We start from the raw sequence: 24,976 nt of genomic DNA, 5'->3' as shown, positions 1-24,976 counted from the left end.
ACTCTGATATCACTTGTTGGTCCCTTGGTGACCGGCAAGAGAGGAGGGGTGAATTGCCCTACAAAAACAAACTCAACCCTTTCTCGACTTATAACTTAATAAAGAACACTTGTAATAAAAAAACTAAGAGACTAATTACTGAGACAAAAACATGAGGAGTCTTACTTGGTTTGCAATTAGAAGATTGCTAATCCAAGGAAAATGAAGCGTACTTTTATGACAATCTCCTTCAGGCGGAGTAGCCTCTTACAATGTTAACAGCTCACAAATGAAAGTAGAACAGAAAGAAATGAATTACAAGTTATTGTCTGAACTACTAAAAATAGAGTTATATTTATAGCACTATTCCGGGCCCCTAGAAGGGTTCCGGGCACCTGAAGTAGAATATAATTCTATCCTTGACACGTCGATCAATGTGTAACGACCCGACCTCTCGGCCCCTTGGGCGGCCTAATTGGTGGCCCATTTGGCGGCCCTTTATGTCGTCGATCGACAACCCTCGGCCGGCCACTCACTTGGCTACCAGGATTCATAAACTCTAGTACTTAGCCTGGAGGTCTAGAGTTCAAATTCTAGGGAAGACAAAAATCCACTGGCCAGGGATGGGAAGTCCTAGTGAGTAACTGCACGACCGAGGGTCGTCGGTCGACAACATAAGGGGCCGCCAAATGGGCCGCCAGTTGGGCCGCCCAACGGGCCGAGGGGCCGGGTCGTTACAATAAAAAGGTGCCTTTTATTGTAACGACCCGACCCCTCGGTCCCTTGGGTGGCCTAACTGGCGACCCTCGGGTGTGTGTCGTTACTCACAAGGTCTTCCCACCGCTGACCAGTGGATTTTTGCCTTCCCTAGGATTCGAACTCTAGACCTCCAGGATAAGTACTAGAGTTTATGAATCCTGGTAGCCAAGTGAGCGGCGCCATGATCTCCTCGAGTAAACTGGCCTTTCCAAGTGATTGCAGGGTCACGCAATGATATCAATGTGCTTAACGAATCACCGTTATTCAACGACGTCTTACAAGGGAATGCATTCGAGGTTAATTTTATGATTAATAATATACAATATACAAAAGGATACTATCTGACTGATGGGATCTATCCAGAATGGGCTACTTTCGTTAAGAGCTTTCCATGTCCCTAAGATCCCAAAAGAAAAATATTTAAGGAACGACAGGAGGCCGCGAGAAAGGATGTCGAGAGGGCATTTGGGGGAGCTCCAATCACGATGGGCAATGATAAAAGGTCTAGGACGATTTTGGTACAAGGATAATTTGAAGGACATCATGTATACCTATATTATTTTGCACAACATGATTATTGAGAATGAGGGAGATGCAGTAGTCAATTGGTCGGACGATGAAGAAGATTCTCAATCACAAATATTTCAAGGCTACACTCAAGAATTCCAAGCATATATCCGCAGAAATTACGAGCTACGTGATAATCAGCTATATCATCAACTTCGAGTCGACTTAGTAGAGTATATCTGGGCATGTTATAATTGTAATAAGTGAAAAAAATAATTTATTAATTGCGATATATGTATTGTGATATTTATGTAATTTTTTTAATTATGAAAATTATTTTATGTTAGTAATTTATGAATTTAAATTTTATTAAAATTTAATTATATAAAATATAAATACGAAGAAGAGATAATGAAATATATATAATGAAAAACGTATGACCCGTGAAGAAGTTGTTAAGAGGTTTTTTAATAATAGAAAGAGATATAAAATTTTTAACTTTTGATGTGGCATAAATATGACAACAAAAAAATTTACAGTGGATTCTAACTAACTCACTGTTATGCTCTTATTACACTATTAAAAATATATTTAACAGCATGCGCTGCGGATGCACTATTTTTTTCGGCAATTTACCAAAGGGCGCACTTGAAAATCTGAATTTACCAAAAGGCGTACACTTCTTTGGTATTTACCAAAGAGCGCTCTTTTTTAAATGCATTTCCTATTTTACCCTCATGATAATTTGAATTTTTCTACTGTTTTTATTTTCTTCATTATATTTCTCTCACTTTTCTCTCTCCGTTGTCGGCAGAATATAGGAATAACATTAGTCAATTTTTAATCACATTTTAATACATTTGAAGAAGCCAAAATAAATAATGGACACCATATTTGGACTCTTTGTAATTTTAGAAATCTATGGGAATGAGGTATCTAGGTCGATCGGTGGGTTTCGGCCAAAACCCACCGACGGACCTGAGAGTCTCGATCGCACTCATTTCAGCTTCATGGATTTCAAAATTACAAGGAGTTCAAATAGTGTACATTATTTATTTTAGCTTTTATAGATGTTAACAGGCAAAATCAAAGAATCGGCAAAAAAGGGGCCTGATATGGAATCATATCAGCCCAACGTGGCCCGATATCATTCCATATCAGCCCACGTTGGGCCGATTGAGTCCATCAGCCCAATGGGCTTTTTTCCCATTCTTTGATTTTTACTGTTAACATATATAAAAAGCCAAAATAAATAATGGACACCATATTTGAACCCTTGCAATTTTAGAAACCATAAACCGAAATGGCACAACTGAGCTCTCAGTCCATTAGTGGTTTTGACTAAACCCACATCGATCTAAGCCATTTCGTTCTATAATTTCTAAAATTACAAGGAGTGAAAATATGGTGTCCATTATTTTTTTTGACTTTTCATAAATCTCTTTCTTTTTTTCTTTTTTCTTTTTTTCGCTTAGGCTCGATACGAAGAGATATCATGCCCACATTGGGTCCGATATCTCTCCATATCAGTTGCGCCTGATATCTCCCCATATCAGGCCCATATTGGGCCTGATGGGAGATATCGTGCCTAGTAACAACAAAAAAAAAAAAAAAAAAGAAATAAGAGAGAGTAATTTAGGTTTCAAACCACACATAGAGAGCCAAAATAATAATGGACAACACATTTTAACTCCTTGTAATTTTAGAAATTCATGAAACCAAATAGGTACAACCTGAGCTTTGTGTCGATAAGTTTTCGGTTGAAACCCATCGACGATTTGAGCTCGATCAGACCCATTTCTTTTATGATTTAAAATCGAGGAGTTCAAATATGGTGTCCATTATTTATTTCTTAGATGTTAACAAACAAAATCAAAGAATCAAGATAAAGCCTCACCGACCTGATATGGAATCATATCAGCCCAACGCGGACTTCTATCATTCTTCCCAACGCGGGCTTGATATCATTCCATATCGCCCACGTTGGGCCGATTTGAGTCTATATCGCCCAATGCGGGCTTTTTCACGATTCTTTGATTTTGCTTGTTAACATCTATAAAGTCAAAATTAATAATGGACACCATATTTGAACTCCTTGAAAATTTAGAACTAGAATATCATCTGAGCTCTTTAGTCCATCAGCTAGTTTTAACCAAAATTAGCTTCAGTTTCTATGAATTTATAAAATTACAAGGAGTTAAAATACGGTGTCCATTATTATTTGAACTTGGTGGACTAGAGGTTTTGAAAATCCTAAATCTCTCTTTATTTCTTTATTATTTTTTTTTTGTTACTAGGCTTGATATCTCTCATATCAGGCCCACGTTGGGCCTCTAGGAAATATCTATTCAACGTAGCAAATCTGATTACGCTCAAACAAAAAATAAGAAAAAAAGAGATTTAGGTTTTTCAAAACCTCCGGTCTACCATTAGAGTGCTAAAAATAACACCATATTCAACTCCTCGTAATTTTAAAAATTCATGAAACCGAAATGAGTAACTCAACTCTTGGAAGATCATTGGTTTTGAGAAAAATCGATGAGATTAAATAGAGAGGAAGAAGTAAAAAATGGAGAACTTTACTTTATTTATTTTCGTTTATATGAGTTACAGCAACACAAAGAAAACAAAAGACAAAACATGACTATTATGTTATGATCAGGCCCAACGTGTGCATGATATGGAATGATATCAGGCCCAACGTGGGCTTTTATGCCGATTCTTTGATTTTACTTGTTAACATCTATAAAAAACCAAAATAAATAATGTACACCATATTTGAACTCCTTGTAATTTTAGAAATCCATAGAAACTGAAATGAATGCAATTGGAGCTCTCTAGGTCGATCAGTGGGTTTCGGTCATGTAGATTTCTAAAATTACAAGAAGTACAAATATGATGTCCATTATTTATTTTGGCTTCTTCAAATGTATTAAAATGTGATTAAAACTTGATTAATGTTATTCCTATATTCTGCCGAGAGGAGAAGGAGAAGTGAGAGAAATATAATGAAGAAAAGAAAAACAGTAAAAAAAATTAAATTATTAGGAGGGTAAAATAGGAAATGTTTTTAAAAAAGTGCGCTATTTGATAAATACAAAAATAATATACGTCTTTTGGTAAATTCAGATTTTGCCGTGCACCCTTCGTAAATTGCCGATTTTTTTTTGTTAAGTACTCCCGCATGCGTCTCTTCGTCTGCACCGAAAAAAAAATCCTTACTTCGTTTCCTCTCTTCACCTTCACCTTAAAAATTCCCACCCCTTTGTCCCTCCCTCTTCATGGAAGGAGCAAGGCGCAACCCCTCCCTCTCTTCGAGCTCTATCATCCTCCCTCCCTCTTCGAGCCTTATCAGCAGAGGTGCTCCCCTCTTCGAGCACCATCAGCGGCAGAGGCGCGCCCCCCTCCCCCTTCGAGCACCATCAGCGGTAGAGGTGCCACCCCCTCCCTCTCTTCGAGCCCTATCAGCAGAGGTGCCCCCTCTTCGAGCAACATCTCCCTCTCTTCGAGCACCATCAGCAGCAAAGGTGCCACCCCCTCCCCCTTTAAGAACCATCAGCGATAGAGGCATCCCCTCCCTCTTCAAGCCCTATCAGCAGTCTCTCTTCGAGCCCCATTAGTAGAGGTGTCCCCCTCTTCGAGCACCATCAGCAGCAGAGACCCTCCCTTCGAATCCTATCTCAGCAGAGGTGCCCCAAGCACTATCAGCGAAGGGGATGGAGCTAGGCGCAACGATTTATCTTTTTAAGGTTAGCGCTATCTATTTTTGAACAACACCATCCGCTGACTGCATCCTCACCGACATGAACTACCCGGAGCACCCCATGATGCTTAAGCAGAACGATATCCTGCCCTACACCGAACCGGAGACAAGCCAAGACTTGCACCAGTATTCCCCCTCTACTCAGTTGATAAGTGTGGATCTCTTTGGGTCCCGTTACCTTCTATGGATCCCCCTTATCAACTGATAGAAAAAAGTGATTTCCCTCTTTTGATGCTATATTCAAAGGGGAATCACTTTGTTCATTTTGTCTTGAAATTATGCTTTGGTTTGAATGTGTGGTGTTATATTTCTTTTCCTTATTTCAAAGCACCAGATGAACAATTGAACTTTAACTTGTTCATGAAGTTTTGTTTCTCTATCTTTATGTGCCAGCAATGGGTCTCAGTAAGACTGAAGTTAATTTGACAAGATTGTTGGAAGCGACTCCGAGGCAATAGAATAAAATAAAGCTGATACATGTAAGTGTAACTATGTTGCTTGAGGAGCATTTTATTCGCTCCATCTTCTCCCGTATTTTAGTTAAATTTCATGGTTCATTATCCTGCTTAAAGGGGTACCTTGATTGATGCTTTCTTATTTCTTCAAGATTCTGGCATCAACAGTGTCTATTGTTTGTTCCCTGTTATTCTGTAAGTTATGTGTATTTATAACAACAAAAGAAACATACTGAATTTATTTTGACAACCACGATGATTATCATGGTGCACCAAATTAGGGAGTGTTTGATGTTTTGCTATATACATGTTGGTAATTATGATTCTTTCCTTTTGGATAATGATAGGCATCACAAATCAAGGTAGCTCTTCTATTGAACAGAAATCTACTAAACTAACTCTACCACAATTTAGATTCATCCCAATAGAAGAGACTTTCTCCTGCGATGTCATGGTACAGACTTTGGAACAGATCTGGAGTAGTGGATTTCAGTTCCTACAATAACCCTTGAGTCATGCCTTCACTACTAAGAACTCTGCATGTGTTTGGCTGCAGTAGTCTTCCATGATATCACCTTTGGCTATGAATGTTCTTTCATTAGGTAGCTGCATATGCTCTCCTTTGATTGTTCTATGTTTATTCCACAAATATTTTTGTTTTAAAAGTCAAACATTGAACATTTGATTGAAAGTCCATGCTGGCTAGCAATTGAATGCGCAACCCTGGCCCTTTTTTTGGAGCTGGTATCTGTTTTACTTCAAATGTTATCTTGTCTCTAATAGTTTGTTACTTGAAGAAAAGCGGTATCTAAGATGCTGTTGTGTAGAAATTTGCTAATCCTCATTCTCTTTCCATTGTATTTTGTTCTTTTTTCTTGCATTATGCTTTCTTTCTCTATAGATTTATAATGCTTGGTAATTGTTTCTTGTTTATGTTTGTGTTTTTCTTGCTCATGTTAACATCTTACCTATCTTTCTTTGTAATTGGAGGGAATCAAGCCAACCAGACTTTAATTGTAAAAGCATAGAAGGTTAGTGAGTGCCCGTCAAAACCTTTTTTTGTTATGTTATCAATGTGTTTCCAACTCCTGTTGTTTCAGAATAAGAAATTTGTCGTTTGGTTCTTTTTAGACACATGAATTAGTGGTTGGTTATCTAATGTTAACTTATGTGTCGGGATTGTCAATCTAAATGTGAGACCTCATTGCCCTGATGTGTCGTAAAACTGCAGGCAAACATTGCAACCTTGTATCCAATTCTATTACTGCAGATTTTGATATAATTTATGTGTTTTTTTATTTGTTATAAAATAACCCAATAAGTTTTGAATATTCAAGTAGATTTTAGATATGAAACATAAAAATTTCTATGCATTATTCATTAGATACTTGTAGGACTAGTTTCAGGAATGTTATCTTGTGAGAACTGAGTGATCTATTAATATTGTGACTATTTTATATATTCCAATGTAAAAGAGTTAGAAGAACCAATGCAGCAATCAGAAATCAATGTGGACTTGGAACTACTTCAGAGAGGCATAGAAGCAGAGGAAGACTTGCTGCTTATAATTTTTTTCTTATAGCCTGTAACTCAGTTATTCCTACTGGAAAGAAAAATTATATGATATATTTTTTTATTTTTATATGCTTATAACACAGTTATTTCTATAGTGATAATAGTATAATATTGATAATTATATGTGATATATGTTTTTATTTTATATGCAATTAATTGCAGCACGTGGTCACGTGCTGTGAATGATATTAACTACAGCGCGCAATTGCGTTGCAAATGCAATTTACTGCAGCACACAGCTGTGCGCTGCGAATGTAATTTACCGCAACGAACGGTCACACACTGTAATGTGTTGACTTTTAATAGCATAGAATTGTGTAGCATGCGATGCACGCTATGGATAGCATAATTGCGCGCTGTGGAAAGTTGTTATTATTGTAGTGGTACAACATATGAATATAGTACACATAAATAGATAAAACAAAGTATATTTTGGGATTTGCTGTATTGGTTTAGTCATTTCATTCATCATAATTTTGATGTAATGTATATTGAGAATAATATTTTTGATAATTTGGTAAATACAGTGATGGATATCTAACGGAAAAATCAAAGACAATCTCAATGCAAAAAAAGATATGTGACTCCTTTGTAAAAGATCCACTTTTGATGTTGATGAAAATAGTAGGAGATCAAAGTCAAAGACATTTATATATTGATTAAGGATCAGAGATGTGATGTTTGTGAATGGTTGAAATCATTAAAATTTCCAAATGGTTATATCTCTAATCTTAGAATGTGTCGAATGTAAATTGATTAGTTTGAAAAGTCATGACGGTCATATACTCATGCAAAGATTCATTCGTATTACTTTTAAGGAACTATCACCAAATTTTGTATGAGGTGCGATTACGGAGTTAAATATTTTCCTACATAATATTTGTTCAATAGTTTTGAGACATTCACATATAAAGACATCAAAGAGAGACATTTCAATCATTTTGTGTAATTTGGAATGGATACTTCCCCCTATTTTTTGATTCCATGGAATATCTTTTTGTTCACTTGCCATATGAGACCAAACTTGAAGGACTTGCCCATTTTCGATGGATGTATTCATTTGAAAGGTAAAATTTTCATCTTCTATACATCGACAATTTGAATGCATAAAAATTTACTAATTTTATTATATATTAATATCTAATACAATTTATTTTATTACCATTAGATTCTTATATCATTTTAAAGAAAAAGTGAAAAATAAGGCACGAGTTGAAGTCTCTATTGTTAATGCATACATTGCGGAGGAAGTAATAACTTTTACGTTATATTATTTTGAGTCTCACTTTCAGAGCAGAAGGAGAAGACTAGGAAGAAATGATGAGGGTTCTATTAATCTGAATTTAAATTCATTCTCAATTTTTAACTACCTTGGTCGATCAAGTGGACCATGTAAGTAGAGAGATACTTAACTAGTCAAGCATGGTGAACGACCCATACATATATTTTATTGAATTGTGCAGAAGTATCATATATTTTTAATTTTTTATAGTTTTTATATCATAACTTTTGGTGTTATAATTTTTTTTTATGATAGGATTTTTGAAAACTTATATTCTGAATTGTTAACACAAGAATTTGATCGCTTATGCTAAGAAGAATTTACACCATGGTACAAATCATATGTAAGTAGACAATTTAAATTTGGTTTCACATATGAAGGTTTGTAATAATTGTCGTATTTGAATTTAAATTCATAATAATTAAACTCACCTAGAACATGATTTGTTAATCCATTTGTCACAAATTCGTCGCTAATTTATAACAAAAATATATTTTTGACGCAGATTTGAGATCATGAAATTTGTGATGAATTAATTTTTATTGCAGATTTGCAATAAATTCTAAGACGGAAAAAAGATTCGTCATAGAACTTACGATGAATTTTTAGAATTTCGTCACAAAATTTAGCGATAGTGGATTGACGATAAAAATATTTTCGTCGTAAAATTTATCACAAATTTATTATTATTTTTAGTGTACTCTAACTCCTTGTTCGAACTAAGCTCATATTCTGGCTCGACTAAGTTGGTTCAAACTCAATCAAAACTTCTCTTTCTAAAACTCGTCTCGACAGAACAATTCAAACCTATTATATTTGAGTTTGCTCTTATCACCCAACCTGACCTAAAGAATCAAGATCCTTTTGACAAACAAAGCATAAATTCAATGACTCAATTGTTTAACCTCTAAGCTACTCGAACTCTTTGTTCGAACAAAGATCATATTCTGACTCAACTAAGTCGACACTACTCTTTTTAAAACTTGTCTTGACAAAATAACTCGAACCTATTTAAGTCTGCACTCATCACCCAACTTGAGCTAAAGTAAAAGGGTTCAATCAAGGTCTTGAGCAATGTAAGGTATTGAATTCATTAATTCATGCATATGAATACTGGATGCAATATAATCTTCTAAATCTATTGATTTAGCAGAATATGAAAAAATAAGAAAGCAAAATTCGTCATTCCAAAGGAGGATATGTGGCTAAAAACTAATAAATAAGTCAAAGCCCTAACTTACATTAGAAAAAAGACAGTCCCGTGCACGAAACTTCTTCTATGCGGAGTTCCGAGGAAGGATTCATTGTACACAGTTTATCCTGTTTTTTTTTTTTTTGCAAGCGACTGTTTGTAATATTCGAACCTGTAACTTTTTGGTCATAAAACAACTCTACCATTCCGCAGGGCCGGCCCTGAGGCATGTCACCGGGGGCGATGGCCAAGGGCCCCCGATTTTTAGGAGCCCCCAATTTTTAGAGGCCTCCAAATTTGACATGTATATATAATATATATTATATATACTTAGATTGTTTTAATAAAAACCTATAAAATATATTTGATTGGATTATTTTAATAAAAGCCCAAAATATATATATATATATATATTGTTAAATTGTTTTGATAAAGGTCCAAAAAATATATATATATTTTCTATTAAAATTTAAGGAAAAAACTAAAAAAGAAAAGAAAGAAAAAAAAAAAAAGAAGAAAGGTAAACGATTCTTTTTTCTCTTTCCAAAATTTTATTTTTGGTACAATTCTTTCTTGATTAATTTATTTATAGAAGTCATAAGACTCTAAAGAGTAAAGAATGAATTTTGAATGCTAATTTTCTCCTTTCTTCTCCTTTGAAACTCTTCTAATTTATTAATTTTAGTTTCATCAACATCATCATTCATCAATATATAAACTTACAACCTAAGTTACCTACTTATCTATATTTTTTCTTATTGTCAATATTCAATATTGATTTTTAAGATTATATTAGAGTCAATATTTTATGATTTTTTTTACGGATTTGAAAGAGTTTAAATAAATCATCCCAATTTTAATCATCATAGATTAAGTTATATCGATTGTTTCAAGCACAAACTAGCCTTTATTATTCTTTGACTATTATTTTTACTGCTTGTGCTTGTTTCATTGTTAGCTTTGTTGCTACTTTTGTGTGTTTTATTTTTACACTTGAAATTTGTAATACAAACATGTTTCTAAAAAAATATCAATCTTGGAGTCAGAAAAGAAACAAAAGAAAAAGAGTGGAACAAATTATTAAAACTCACAAAGGTGTTCTTCGTAAGTTTTTTAAAGCTAGCTCTTCAATGAAAATTCAGTTGATGAATTGTAAGAAGAAAGTCAAGAAGAACTAACTAATTATGTAACAAATGCGTAGTAATTGAGTAATCAAAAAGAATTAAATAATCATGCAATCAATGAGGGAGGAGAATTCAGAGAAAATGATGAGCATAATCATGCAATGAATGAGCATGAAGACTTGAGAGAGAATGATGATAATGATTTGAATGTAAATGTCTTGATAATTTTATGTATCAAAAATGAGATACTAGAAAAACTTGATTTTGAAAACCTTATTGATGATTTTACTTCTCAAAATGCTAGAAGATATAGATTTTTTATTTCATACCTATTTTTTTTTTTATTTGTAGGTATTACATTTTTTTGGAGAAACTTAGGAAATATATTTTGTATGATGTTATATTTTTTTGAAGAATTTTGAGAAATAAATTTTGTATGTAGTTTACCATATTTTAAATGAAATATATTGATTTTCAAGTTTTTCTATTAAATTATGTTCAAATTGTAAGTTAGTAAAAAAAATTTTCCTAAGAGGTCACTTTTCTCTTTTCGCCCAAGGGCCCCCAAAAGTCAGGGCCGGCCCTGCCATTCCGCCAAAATTCTCCTTCAAAGCCCTAACTTACATAAGACAAGAAATATAGAAAAATATCCTAAATAATTAAAATCTTGAAAATTATTAAAAATAATAAAAAAGATGTTCGGAGTCTTTGAAAAATATACTAAACAATATTGTTTTATTCGAAAATGGTCAATTATGGCTTCCACCCTGATCCTGTTTGAAATCGAAGGAGATGGCACGTTGTGCAGGTGGTGATGTCGTTGACTAGAAGAAGACTTTGCTTGGGAGAAAAAGATGATAAGCCGGAGCAGAAAAGGGTTCTGAGTGCCTCCCTCCTCTCCGCGCACACGAAAAAGCAAGCCCACTGGTGGAGGAACTAGCTAAAACCCAGTCGAGCCTTATACTCGAGTCCCTCTTTTAGTGTGAGGATTTTTCCTGGACACGGCTGGATTGGTAACGTATCAACGACAATTGCTTGCTGTTGTTGTATTAACTTTTGTGCTCGAGCGATTACCAGCAATTCCAAATACTCTTGAGACGGGGTGACGGTGTTGAATAGTCCATCTTCTTCTATCTCTATATTTTAGATTTAGGTTAAAGTTTCCACGGACGATGCCAAATTTGATCCTGTCTGAAACTAAAGGAGATGATGTACTGGGCAGGTGGTGATGCTATTGATCGGAAGAAGATTTTGCTTGGGAGAAAAATATGATAAGTCAGAGCAAAAAAGGGTTCTACGTGCCTCCCTCCTCTCTGTGCACACGGAAAAGCAAGCCCACAAAATGTTAGGGCAAAAATCGAGGAAGAGGTCATAGGCCCTTCGATGCTCAAGTCAGTAGATGACCGAGCGAAAAATGGGGAAAAACTATAGTAAAACTGAGTGAGCATAATGAAGAGCAATTTGTGATATACTATGTAAAGAGTGTAAAACATACCTCTAGAGGAGAGACCCCCACCTTCTAGTGTCAAATAATAAAAGGTGTACAATCTAAAATTTATACAGTTATCCCATGAGAAATTTTCTGTTATCTATATATATATATATATATATATATATATATATATATATATATATATATATATATATATATAAACAATTTCATGTAACCTCCATAATAATGATAGAAATTGTATAGTCATCTTCGTAAGAAGGTTTCATTGAATGCATATATTCTATCGAAGAATATTCTCTAACGGATAGTTGTTTTTCTGACAATCTATTGTACATTCCCTGATAATATTGTCTCTTGGAATATAATCCGGTCTAATATTTGGACGAACGGGGTATCTCGATCGTCTCTATATCTGACTGGTTTGGAATGAGAATAACTTTATGCATTTTGCCCTGAGCATTCATATGAAACGAGAACAACGCCTCATAAGCCCGATCAAGCTTATAAATAAGAGCATTGCACCTTTGAAGGGGAAGTTGAATCTCATAAGTATAACCGACCATAAGTCCGATCGACAATATGCTTGAAGGCTCATACTGAAGATATGATAAGTAATGAGGAGTCAAGTCTCGCAGGTCCGATCAGCTCTAGGACCGACTGGTCGTATATTGGGAGATTAGCTATTGGATAATAAGGCATTCAGACTCGTAGTTACGACTAGCCTTGTGACGACGGTCTGATTTATATTGAAGGTTGTACTGCACTATAGAACAACATCTGTAAGTTGAAAGTAATATTGCAGAAGTGAAGAACTGAATCTCATATGCTCAATCGACTTTAGAGTCGCTCGAGTTTAGTTTGTACATCTTGGCACTGAATGGAGAGATATGTCTATTAAGTACGTCCGACTTCAGGGACGTTTGGCCATATATTCAACCATATATTCAGCCATATATTAAGAGTGAACACTAAGCTTAGATACGCCCTGCCGACCTTTGGCTGACTGGATATATAACAGAGTTCAATTGTGCGAGTCATAATTTTGACCGGTCTTTGTGCCGGCCAATTTCTCACGAGTAGAGCACTAGATGTTTCAAACACGACTAGCTCTTAAGTCGATTGTCCTCATACTGAAGACGTTAGCGTTAAGTGAGGAGTTAAGACCTGATGACCTCATCTTGACTTTTACTAACACTTTATCTTAACTTTGATTTCCCCGTCACTTCTGGATCTATTCATAACATCCTGTATTACATCCGATAATAAAAATATATGAACGATTTGGCAAAAGTTAAATAAACATTGATCGTCTCACATCGAAGTCAAAAGTTATAATCTAGTATTGTCGTCCCGCATCATATCCCTTCTCCTCCATGGACCTACTCGGACAGACTGCCATAAACCTTAATTGTCAGCACCCAACTGAAGTGAATGAAGTGCACTCTCAAGAAAACAGTGAAAATCGTTCAGTCCGTTGAGAAGCTGAATTTCTTCCGGTCAATTGTTCCTTCTTTTTGCTTTCACTTTTCGTACAACTAAACCGAATTTTATACCCCAACAACTGCGAGCACACTTAGCTTGGAGATCATCACAGGCTCATGATCAGCAGCCAATCAATGCAAGTTCCTCCTCAGGGATCACCCGTCTTCTCAAACAATCCCCGAATATGTCTGGATATGAATTCCTAAGGAGGCATGGCATGCAGGATCACGTTTCATGATTAGATTTGCCACTATGGAGAAAGAAGCCTACAAAGATCTCCATGTTTTGAGTCTCGGCGGCTGCATACATGAAATTAACCAGGAACTGACGTACACTCAAGTGGTAACATGGCCAACAGGTTCTGTTCTCACAAGGGAAGGACATGAGATTCCAGTGGAGCTCTAAAGAGGCAGCAGAGATCACTCGAGAAGAGATTTCATTTGCTTTCTCTTTTTCTTTGCTTTGGAGGGTCTCCTTTCTCAGCCACAGGCAACTATATCTTCGTGTGCATGTCATGCATAGATTCCCAGTCACTGGACAGTGGAAGGCCTTTTAAGGGACTGATGGGAATATAGTTCCATCTAAGCTCATAAATCATTTTGAGAGAACTGCCCATAGTTGCTGCTCTGTAAGCTTGAAGCTGAACAAGAGCAAAAGCATCCAGATTTTATTCTCAACCACTGCCTTTCCTAGTCCTGAAAGATTAATTGCTAATGCATCTGTAATTAGTCAACAAAAAAAAAAAGGGCTGAATGTTCTAATTAACGTTAGAAAGGAAAAAGGGAATGGGCCCCCTCCCTTGTGGTCGTCCGTCAAACTCGGTGGGGCCGTGCTTTGACGCCGTATGCCCGTAAGCGTTAGTTCGTCCTCGCTCTCCATGCAGCATCTCTCTCTCTGTTGAGTATTCTGTTTTATTTCTGCCTTCTCATCCCATTTTTAGCTACTCATTATAATAAGCCAACAGCCTTTCCTTCTTTAATCTCACTTCTCGCTATATATACGCCATCTGATGGGGGAAATGGATTGTCGGAGGTATAATTAATTAAATTCTTCTAAGATATAGGAATTGAAGAACCAGAGCCTGCGAATAGGTGGTGGTTTTGATCAAGAGTTTAAAGCTCGGATCAGAGAAGACAAATACTTGTTGTAGCTGGAGATTGATGGTTGGCGAAGGAGACATGTTGCCGGAGATTGCCGAACCGGCCGCCTCTGACGAGCTCTTGATTGTAAGTTTCGACGTGCAGGGATGTTGTGATGAACTTGTAGCTAGATGGAATGCAGTTCGATTTAGTGCGATGAGAATGGAATCGTTCATCTTCTTCTCGGAAATGGTAATTGAGATTTCTTTGTGTGTTTGAATTGACCAGGAGATCTCGAGTCCTATCGCGGAGCAGCTGCTCGATTTCTGCAACGGCGAAGGCGACGGGGGAGGCACCGGTGGGCTTTTCGTCCATTCCGACAACTCCATCTTACTCCCTTCCTACGAGGACGGCGTCTCTTCTTCACCGGAGGCATATGCCGTCGCCGCCACCGATGGCCCGGCGGCTCTGTGCTGCTATGGAGTCGACGACAACGCGGCCACAGGATTCTCCTCCTCACGCTCCCTCTACGCCCTCTTCGACGCCCCTCCGCCGCCGCCCGACTCCGACCCTGACCTCTCATTCTACCCTTCTTCTTCCTCGTCTTCCTCCGACCTCCTCCCCCCTCCTCCGTCGGCGGAGGCGTTCCTAGTCCCGCCGGGGCCAGCAATGTATGTCGGGGACCCTTTCGACCAGGTGATTCTGAAGGAGAGCATGACGGACGGGTACTCAATCGACCTCGCCACGGTGGTGCCGATGCCGTCGGCTGGAGGATCTGCGATGGGTCAACCGCCGCAAGGGGGGTTCGAGGAGCCCTGCTACGTTTTGCCAGAAATGGCAGGGCTGAACGCACCTTCGTTCGAGTTTCTACAAGTCATTAACGCAGCGCTCTACGGAGGAGCCGACTCCCAAGATCTCTTCGGTTGCGGCGTGCCGGCCATAGGCTCCACCGCCAGGCTCCTGACCGATGTGGCAGAAAACGGGGCTCCAGTGTGCTCGTTCGTGCAGGACGCCATGCGATCGCACTCGTACAACTCCGGCGATTTGCAGGTACCGGAGAATTGAAAACAGAGAACTCAACATTCATTCGCGCTTGTCGAATTGCAATTAATCCTCATTTTGGCCTTTCAAAACATCGATGAAGGTGATAGGTGGAGGCAGCCAGCACCCGATGATGGGATGCAACAGCAGCAGCAGCAGCAGCAGCGCGAGGCCAATGCCGACCTCCGACGCGATCTCGTCGCTGGACGATCCCACGTACAAGGTCTGCCGCTTGTCCGTGGAAGAGAGGAAGGAAAAGATCCACAGGTACATGAAGAAGAGGAATGAGAGAAATTTCAGCAAGAAAATCAAGGCGAGCATACTTCTACACCATCACTCACGATCCAACTTCCTTCTAAAACAATCGAATAGTACTAAGCTTGATCTTCGCGCGCATGCAGTATGCTTGCAGAAAAACTCTAGCAGACAGCCGGCCCCGAGTGCGTGGAAGATTTGCCAGAAATGATGAACTCGGAGAGGTGGCAAGACAGAGATCATCGAGTGCCAATGAATTCGACGACGATGAAGAAGTAAAACTCTATAGCCATCTCCTCTTTCGTTTACTACAGAATAGATCGACGCCATTGATCGATGATTGTTTGCTATTTCTATTTGTAGATGGTGGTGAAAGGAGAAGGCATCCTCGACTCCTCTAACATCCTCGCACATATCAATGGAGTCAATTCGTTCAACTACAACTACACTCTTGAGTCTTGGATTTGACTGAGGAAGAACAGAATCATTCATCATGCACTATTCATCATTCGCTAGCTTAATTAGTTTCCTTGGGTGGTCCAAGTTTCAACCCCAAGATTATTTGTATCCCTGCATTCGAATAATTTGGAGTTGAAGGTAGATAGGAGGAAAAAAACAATGGAGATTCATGTACACTTCTGAAAATCTAAGCACTTTGATGACAGAATTTACACAATCTAGTTTTGTCTTTGACCTTGTGTTTGTTATTCAACTTGCTTCTTCAGTTTTTGCTATTCAAAATGGTGATCAATTCATTTAATTAAATGAATTAAATAGATATTGTTCCATCCGAGAACTAGGGGTGGATCGACACTTTGCTAAGGGTATTCGTAGTCATAAACCTCTTAAAAAAGTTTATGTTCCATCATATCACTGTTATATAAAAAATTAAAAACCTTACTCTTTTTAAAAACCTCCCCCCACTATCATAAAATCTCTCTTTTAAAAATATCAATTCTGTTAAAATCCTCTCTCCATCCTGTTTCCATTATTTTTTTTTATAAACCTGATCCCAAGATTTTGATACAGATTTATAAAAAAAACTATAAACCCTACCTATGTAGTGGGGGAGGGGTTTATATTGAAAGGTTAGCATAAATCGCATGCTATAAACCTCCTATTACAGATGCTCTAAATCATCGTCTCTCGCCGTCTTCCATGATGAATTAGCTTCTATCCTTCGGCCGAGTCAGTTTAAAAGGAGTCAAGTTTTAGTATCGAGGAGTCGGCTACTGGCTAGTCATCCATAAGCGAACCAATAGGAATCAAGTCAGCAGTCAACTTCCAAATGCCAATGAAGAATAGGACTCAACCTTTCCGGAGAAGATTGGCAAAAGATTAAAGAGGGGCCAAGGGACACTTTGTCGTTGTTCCTCCGACGCTAAGTTAAAGACGGAGAGATCTAGAGGGGGTGAATAGTTGTGTTCACTTCTTCAATGATGATTTACAGCGGATACTCGAAGCGAAGATCTTCACAATGTTAACCCCCTTGATTTTACTTAGTATCCACCTTCTTGAAGTGATTAATCCAACGATTCACTCCTTACTCACAGATACACTGTGAAACCTCCTTCTAGGAGGTGGAGAAGCCTCATACAAACTCAAACATGAGAAATACAAACAAGAAACGCAAACTAGGCTACAAAGAAATCGAAAATGAATTTACAACATGAACATTGCTTTGCTTACTATTTTCTTACTTTGGTTAGCCTCTTGATGCTTGAAAAGTACAGCAACACTTGTCACCTAAAACTCAAGAACTAGCGTGAACTGTTGTTGTTTGAAATATCTACTGATTCTGTCCGAAAGTCGGTGAGATGGAAAGCTGGGGATGTGGTGCTCAGACTCTGCTTAGACTTACAACACAAATTATGTCAGTGTCGAGCCAGGGAAGGGGTCCCCAACGTTGTTCCTCCGACACTCAAGTCAGTCATTGGTAATGAAGTAGAAGGTAGAGCAACAAGACTAAACAGTAGCAAGAACAGTGTATCGCGTATTGCGTACCTCCGCTGATGCTTGGACCCCCTTTATATAGAGCTCCTGTAGCGCGCGTGCACACTCCCCAAGGCAGGCATGCTTCCCTAAGTTTTTCTTGAAAAGACTTGTCAATAAAGTTTCTCTGACATAGTACCTTAATAGACCGAGCATATCTCTGAAGTGATAGTAGAATCTTCCACTGTACGATCTTCTGGTTATCCATGCCCGGTATCGACGGCGCTAACTCTCAAAAGGATGTCGATGGATACCAGATAGAGTATGCTGTTAGGCCGAGCGGGTTGGCCGCTCGGCCAGAACTTCACTGTTCCTATGCCCTATCCTCTCGGCTGGAGCTCCACTGTGGTTGCCTCGCGTCTGCTCGGCTGAAGTTCCACTGTACTTGTGTCACGTCCGCTCGGCCGGAATTCCACTCTACCTATCGAGTCCTACTACCTGACCGAGTAGGGTAGCTGCTCGGCCCGGCTTCTGGCCACCGTTTCTTCCTCCGTCTTGTTAGAGTGTATACTAAAAACTTAACTTTTGTATAAACATTTATAAAGAATCACAGTGGTCAATATCTACATTTATTTGTTAAATATAATTTGTTCAATTAATTTATATAGTAGACAACATGGTGTGTGGTGTCACACACAGAAGATCATGTTGTCAGTTCTTTATAAATTATAAATAGTTGCTCGTGATATAAGCCCGATAAGTTGTACCCAAAAGACAGGTTCCTGGATGTGCTCTTCCACACTTAGGACAGGGAGGAAACTTGGTCTGCTTGTCTGCTGGACCTTCCTCTTGGCTACCTCCAGAATTCCATTGTTTCCTTTTGTTACCCTTGCCCTTCCAATCCTGATCACTTGACTGAGATCTCTGATTCCCCGCTGTCTTGTCTTTTATCTTGACTGGCTTGTGTTGCTCTCGTTGTGCCTTGATGCTGTTCAGATAATACTCAGTGACTAATGCTCTGCTGACCAGCTCTTCGCCAGTCTGAGGCTGGTGAGTTCCACTACTCACATTAAGTGCTATCACTGGTCTCAGCATCCTGAGCATCAGTCTGACTCGTTCCTTCTCCGTACTTACTAGCTCTGGGCAGAGGCGAGCTAGCCTGTTGAACCTCTTGACTGCTTCTTCCACTGATAGATCACCTTGTCTGAATTCTATAAACTCCTCATAATGCTTGTTGGTGATTCGTTGACGGAAGAATTCTTCGTAAAACTCCGTCTCGAAGTCAGCCCAGTTCATCTGATTGACTACTCTCTTGCTCTTCACTCTCTCCCACCACATACGGGCATCTCCAGATAAGCAAAAAGAAGCACACTTGACCTTCTCGACTTCTGGCCAGTCAAGAAGCTCCATGGTGCTTTCACCAAGCCTGAGCATCCCAGGGCTCAGACGTGCCTGAAAAACTTTCTGGCTTCAGCTGCAACCACTGTATCAGGTAGGCTTCTTGTCTTCTAGGTGCTGTGGGGACTTCCAGAGCGGCTGGTGGAACCTCAGTCACTACTGGAGTCTCCACATTAATAGTTGGAGGAGTGGGAGGGACTGGCTGCTGATTCGCCATCAGATTGACGATCACTTGTTGCTGCTTCGCCACTTGTCTCTGGAGTTGAGCAACAACTTCAGAGAGATTTGGTTCAGCTATTCTGGGCTCTTCGTTCTCCTGTGCTCGATCCTCAGTACGAACGGTACGGGGACGTCCTCTTCTTGGCATCTAATTATGTAGGAGAGAAACAAAACTAAAATCGTCTCTATTCTTCCTAAGCATATGTATCCAAACATAGAAAAATAAAACAAGAATTTTCTTCTTACTTAAGCGTGTATAAGCAGATACTCTATACCGTAATTAATAAGCATAAAAGAAAAAAAAATTAAATACTTTCTTACTTGAAGACGACAAAGATGGTGCTGATGTGTGATGCTGGAGAATGGAAACTGCTCTGATACCAACTTGTAACGACCACCCTTCTTACAACTCTACTACTCTCTAAGGTGACCGTTACTAAACTATTAACTCTACTTAACCGGTGTGATCGAAACCACGAGGAATCCCTACCGAAAAATTTCGGCAGAATCTCCTCTGTACCGGTGACCATAAACATCAATACATCCACAGTATACACAGCCACAGGTGGCTGGGATATATATATCAAACACTCACGCAGTTCATATATAATCAAAATAACCAACTTACGCAAAACACGATAAAACAATCCAAATGACATGGAACTCAAAATACATTCTCAATGTTTATTAATCACTACAATGAGGAAAACTCAACAACATCCCAAGTCTCTCCCATAGTCCTGGCATCACACACCATCCGCACCTCCTCCTCGTCTTCCTTTATATGTAGTAAGAGGAAATGCAAACTATAAGCAAAATGCTTAGTAAGCGCTATCTAGCTCACAAAAATTTCGATATGCATGTGAATATACTGAAAACTAAAACTGAATGCTCAAAAGGAAAACTACTCATGCTCATCTACTAGTAAAAGAAACAAACATACTGAAATGCTAAACATGTAAAGCTACTCATGCTCTTCTAATAGCAAAGAACAGTAAACTAATCTAAATAACATGCTATCATAAAAGGAAACTCAACTTGCTGATTTTAAAACAAAGTGAAACTTATTTCATTTGTTCTAAACTTATTCTTTATTTCACTTGTTTAAAACTTATTCTTTAATACTTTATACTTAGGTAAAACTTGTTTTACTTGTTCAAAAATTTATACTTATAATACTTCAAAATAATAATCAACTTTCTTCTTGGGTCCGGTAACTGTACTTGCTATGCGCGCATCCTAACTAGACCTGAGATAGCTGGTCCGGAATCTAGTAGGGTTTACTATTGTAACGACCCGACCCATTTGGCGGCCCATTTGGCGACCCTCGGATCGTCGACCGTCGACCGTTGGCCGTGCCGCTACTACTAGATTATCTAAACCTAGGGACGACTATGGGAGCCCAACCCAAGGACAACTAAGAGTCCAGCACAGTGCCACTGATAAAAGTAAAATACTTGTTCTCTTTTAATACTTCTAATATATAATGTCTCGGCATCTTCCTTAGCACCTTGTGTGTCAAAATCCCTAAAGTCTCGACTTTGGGATCTACCTAAGGCCTTGGCCTTTTTCTTTCTTTTCTTTATCTTTCTTATACTTTTCTTAAGCTCAAACTACTGATAGGGAACTCAAAATTTGAAACTGAAATGCTTAATGAAAAATCTACACTGCAATGCATATTAAAAATCTGCAATGCATATTAAAAATCTGCACTAATGCTTAACAGAAATCTAGGAACTAAATGCAAACTAAAAATCTGCTCATGCTAAGAATAAACTGAAATGCTTTAAAAGAACATGACTGTTCATGTTCGGTTTTAACAGAAAAATCTACAGCTGAAGACATTGGATCCGAGACTAAGATTGCAGTTGACTCAATAAAAGCCAAAATCACTCTCAAATCAAACCTCAAACGATCTACACTATCCTGAAACTTTAGAACCCACGAGGAACATGGAATCACCTTGGAGACACACTAAAATCTACCAAAATCAATTTCTCAAGAGCCACATAAGTCTGCTGCTTTCTAGTGAACAAACCACCACAAATTGAATCCAGCATTACATAAATAATAAATAAACAAAGCCGTCAACATTCTGTCTATAGCTTCCATGAACATTAGAAGGATTCAAAACATCAACCATCCAACAAAAACTTCAACAGAAACTACATAAAATTCCTGAATCCAGACATCACAGAACTTAAACCGATGAAACATTTTCTTCCAAGCTTTGTATGCACCATCAAGAATAAACACAACCTGGAGACGGATCCAAAACTTTGTTTACTAAATACCAACCAAACAGACACATGACACATCCTCAAAGAGAAACCAAATCTGTCCCAAACTATAAGCTATCTCGGAAACAAACAGCACAACACAGAAATCATTATTCAACTTATCCAATTCTAACCAAAAATCTATAAACTTGCTTCAACATAATTGCAAGGAAGAAAACCCAGAAGCTTGGATCTATCCTAACAATCCTTAACCATCAAAATTCTCTACACAAAATCTGAAACCTCAATCCACGGTAGAAACTTCAAAGCTGCACAACATCATTAGACCAAAGCTAGAACTTCATAAGAAACCCAATCCAAATCTCATTCTTCCAGTTAAGAAATCGGAACTGAGCTCAACCATAGATAAATCGATCACCACAGAGCCACGGAAAACCTTTTAAAGAACATCGAGCTTCTTTCATACAGCAAACACTAGCTAAATTCCGAAGCCAAATCACATGAGCAAGAACCCCTGTGAAACCTCGAGCCAATTCCAAAAACGCATCCGGAAAGAGGCCAATCAAAAAGAACTCACGTAAATTCGAAAACAAGAAAGAACAAGAACCTGGAGCTACTCTTACCGCAGGTGAGGAAGCACTTACCTTTGCGTTCTTGGGCTTACAACCGAGAAGAAAACTCTAGGGTTTGCGGAAACTGAAAGCTCCGGCCCCTCCTTCGTGCTCATGGTTCTCCTCGACGAGAGGATCACGATGGTGTGAGGACCTCACGGAGGAAGATGCTCGCCAACCGCCGGAGACGCCCTCGCTTCCTGCTGCGGTTTCGCTCGAGAAGAGCCTGATGCCGTGAGAGAGAAGAAGAGAAACCTTAGGTCACGAGAAAAATCTTCCTCTCTTAACTCCCTATTTCTATTATCTACTGCCATATAAATAAGATTCGCTATCCCTCTTATTACGAAATATTCGTTGGAGCGCCTGGCGAGCCGCGTTTTTACCAGGTCAAAGGCCGCTGGTTCAATCCTCAGCCGAACCCTTTTTCCCTTTTATTTTCTGTTCTAAATCATTACTTAAATAAATTTCACTTCCAATTTTACCAGCAATGACCGCCAACACACTTGGTCAGTCGGGTTTTGACCGAGTAAAAGGTCGCTGGTTCGAACATCGGCTTGGACATTTTTTTGTCAAAACTTTCTTCGTTTAGTAAAAATACCAAACAACCTCCAAAAATTACATAAAAATACTCTAAAAATTACTAAAAATCTCTAGAATATTTCTAAAGTATTTCTAAATATTTTTAAGAGCTTTCAGAACTCCTAATGAGGAAAATTGGGTCGTTACATAATAAGAAGGAGCCCATAATGTAATTTGGGATTGGTGCAGTAGTTCAATAATAACTCTTTAGTGGTATGAGTTATTACTGATGAACTTGAGTTGGATGTTCGGGGCGAACACAGGAAGCTCAAGCTCATTGGGAGATCAAATCCAATTTCTCCTCTCGGTCCATGTTGTAGCCTCTATAAATCCTTGTATCCACCAAGTTCACTTCTTACCCAAGTAATGGGCCGGACACATCCTTGCTTGGAGCAAGGGAGCCGGCCAAGCATTAGCTTGGAGCCCAAGAGGTGGCCGGCCAAGCCATGCTTGGTGTCCAAGCATGGGGTCGTCCACACCATTAGAACTAAAGGGAGATTTTATTTTTTGTTAAAATCTTTCCTTTTGTAGTTATTCATGAAAAATAAAAGGAGTTTTTAATTTTGTGTTAAAAATTTCCTTTTATAGCCATCCTCATGGTTTTAAAAGAGAGTTTTAAAATTTTAAAATATTTCCTTTTATAGCTATCTACAAAGGATTAAAGAGAGATTTTAATTTTGTTAAAATCTTTCCTTATTTGTAGTTATCTAAAAGAGAGATTTTAATTTTGATAAAACTTTTCTTTTTTGAAACCATGATTTAAAAAGAGAAGTTTTAATTAATCTTTCATTTTTTGTAGTTGTCTATATGTTTTAAAAGAGAGAGATTAATTTTAAAACTTTCCTTTTGTTGCCATGTACAATAGGAAATTTAAAAGAGAGAGATTTTAATTGTTGATAAAATTTTCTTTTTTAAGAGAGGCCACAAATAAGGAAGTTTTAATTATGTTTAAAACTTTCCTTTTTTGCCATGAGTAAGGATTATAAAAGAAGAGGAGGTGATGCCTTATGGTGTAACACATATTATTATTCTCCTCTTCTCCTTGCTTGTGGCCAGCCCTCTCCTTCTCTCCTCCCTTAAGGCCGGCGGCATCTATATTCCCTTCTTCCTCCTTTTCTTCCTTCTAAGGCTGGAGCTTGAAGAAGAAGAAGGAGAAGACAAGAAGTACCTAGGTGGTCGGTTGCTTGGAGGGGAAGAAGAAGAGAAGGAGTTTCCTATTTTGGCATCCCTTGGTGGCTCGAGAGTCTTGGAGGAGAAGAAGTGGTTCGGGTGGATTCCATCTTGATAGATCATCGCCCACACGACGTCCAAGAGGAGGAGAGGAATACAACAGAAGATCAAGAGGTCTTTAGCAACAAAGAAAGATATAACTAATTAATGGTTTTCGCTTCGAATTAATTAGTTAGTTTTCTTTGCATGGATTCTGAAACACCAACACAAGAGGCTAGCAATTTTATGTTTCGATTTCATGCTATCGATTTTGTATTTCGATTTTGCGTTTCGATCTTGTGTTTCTATTGTGGTCTCTATAGTTAAACCTAGGGTTACTATAAGAAGTTAAATATCCAATTTCTTTGAAAGACTTTGTCTAGGAAGTGATGATGATCCCATAACCAAGAAGGCCTAGTGCCTCGCCATGTTTAACCTGGAAGCAAATCTTTGAAATAGATATTTAATCAACTTCTGTAATATGGTTTAACTTAGGAAGATCACATCGGTTAAACTTAGAGTAAAAATGTTAAGTATTGTTTCCAATCCAAGTTTAACTTCTGAAGAGCAACTTAGATTAATAATGTTAAGTATCGTTTGCAATCCAAGTTTAACTTCAGTAGAGCTCATGGGTAGCTAGGTAAAGTTCTGTGTTTGTACAAATTTTGTACAGGGAAAATAGAACGGTGTTCCAAGTAGCAACCAACAATTGGTATCAGAGCTAGTTTTATGCCTTTGTGCGTTTGGTTTTCAGTTAATTATACACTTTTCATACATAAGTTTAGGCAGGATAATAGTAGGATGTGCAAATAGATTAACTCTGTGATTGCAGGCTCCAACTA

General features: G+C 38.2%; 2 long non-coding RNA genes across 2 annotated transcripts; both read left to right on the top strand.

The window, feature by feature from the left end:
* Positions 1–4,430: 4,430 nt before the first annotated feature.
* Positions 4,431–6,688, top strand: LOC121981285. The gene is made up of 2 exons (XR_006111784.1): positions 4,431–4,994; positions 5,402–6,688. It is a non-coding gene; the product is annotated as an uncharacterized LOC121981285 (long non-coding RNA).
* Positions 6,689–16,090: 9,402 nt separating this feature from the next.
* On the top strand, positions 16,091–16,636 carry LOC121983088. Its single transcript, XR_006112376.1, has 2 exons — positions 16,091–16,221; positions 16,310–16,636. It is a non-coding gene; the product is annotated as an uncharacterized LOC121983088 (long non-coding RNA).
* Positions 16,637–24,976: the final 8,340 nt, after the last annotated feature.

Source organism: Zingiber officinale, chromosome 5A (genome assembly GCF_018446385.1).
Source record: "Zingiber officinale cultivar Zhangliang chromosome 5A, Zo_v1.1, whole genome shotgun sequence".
In the NCBI taxonomy this organism is placed as follows: Eukaryota; Viridiplantae; Streptophyta; class Magnoliopsida; order Zingiberales; family Zingiberaceae; genus Zingiber; species Zingiber officinale.
Note: the sequence above shows the minus strand (reverse complement) of the source record. Positions and strands in the feature narration are given on the sequence as shown.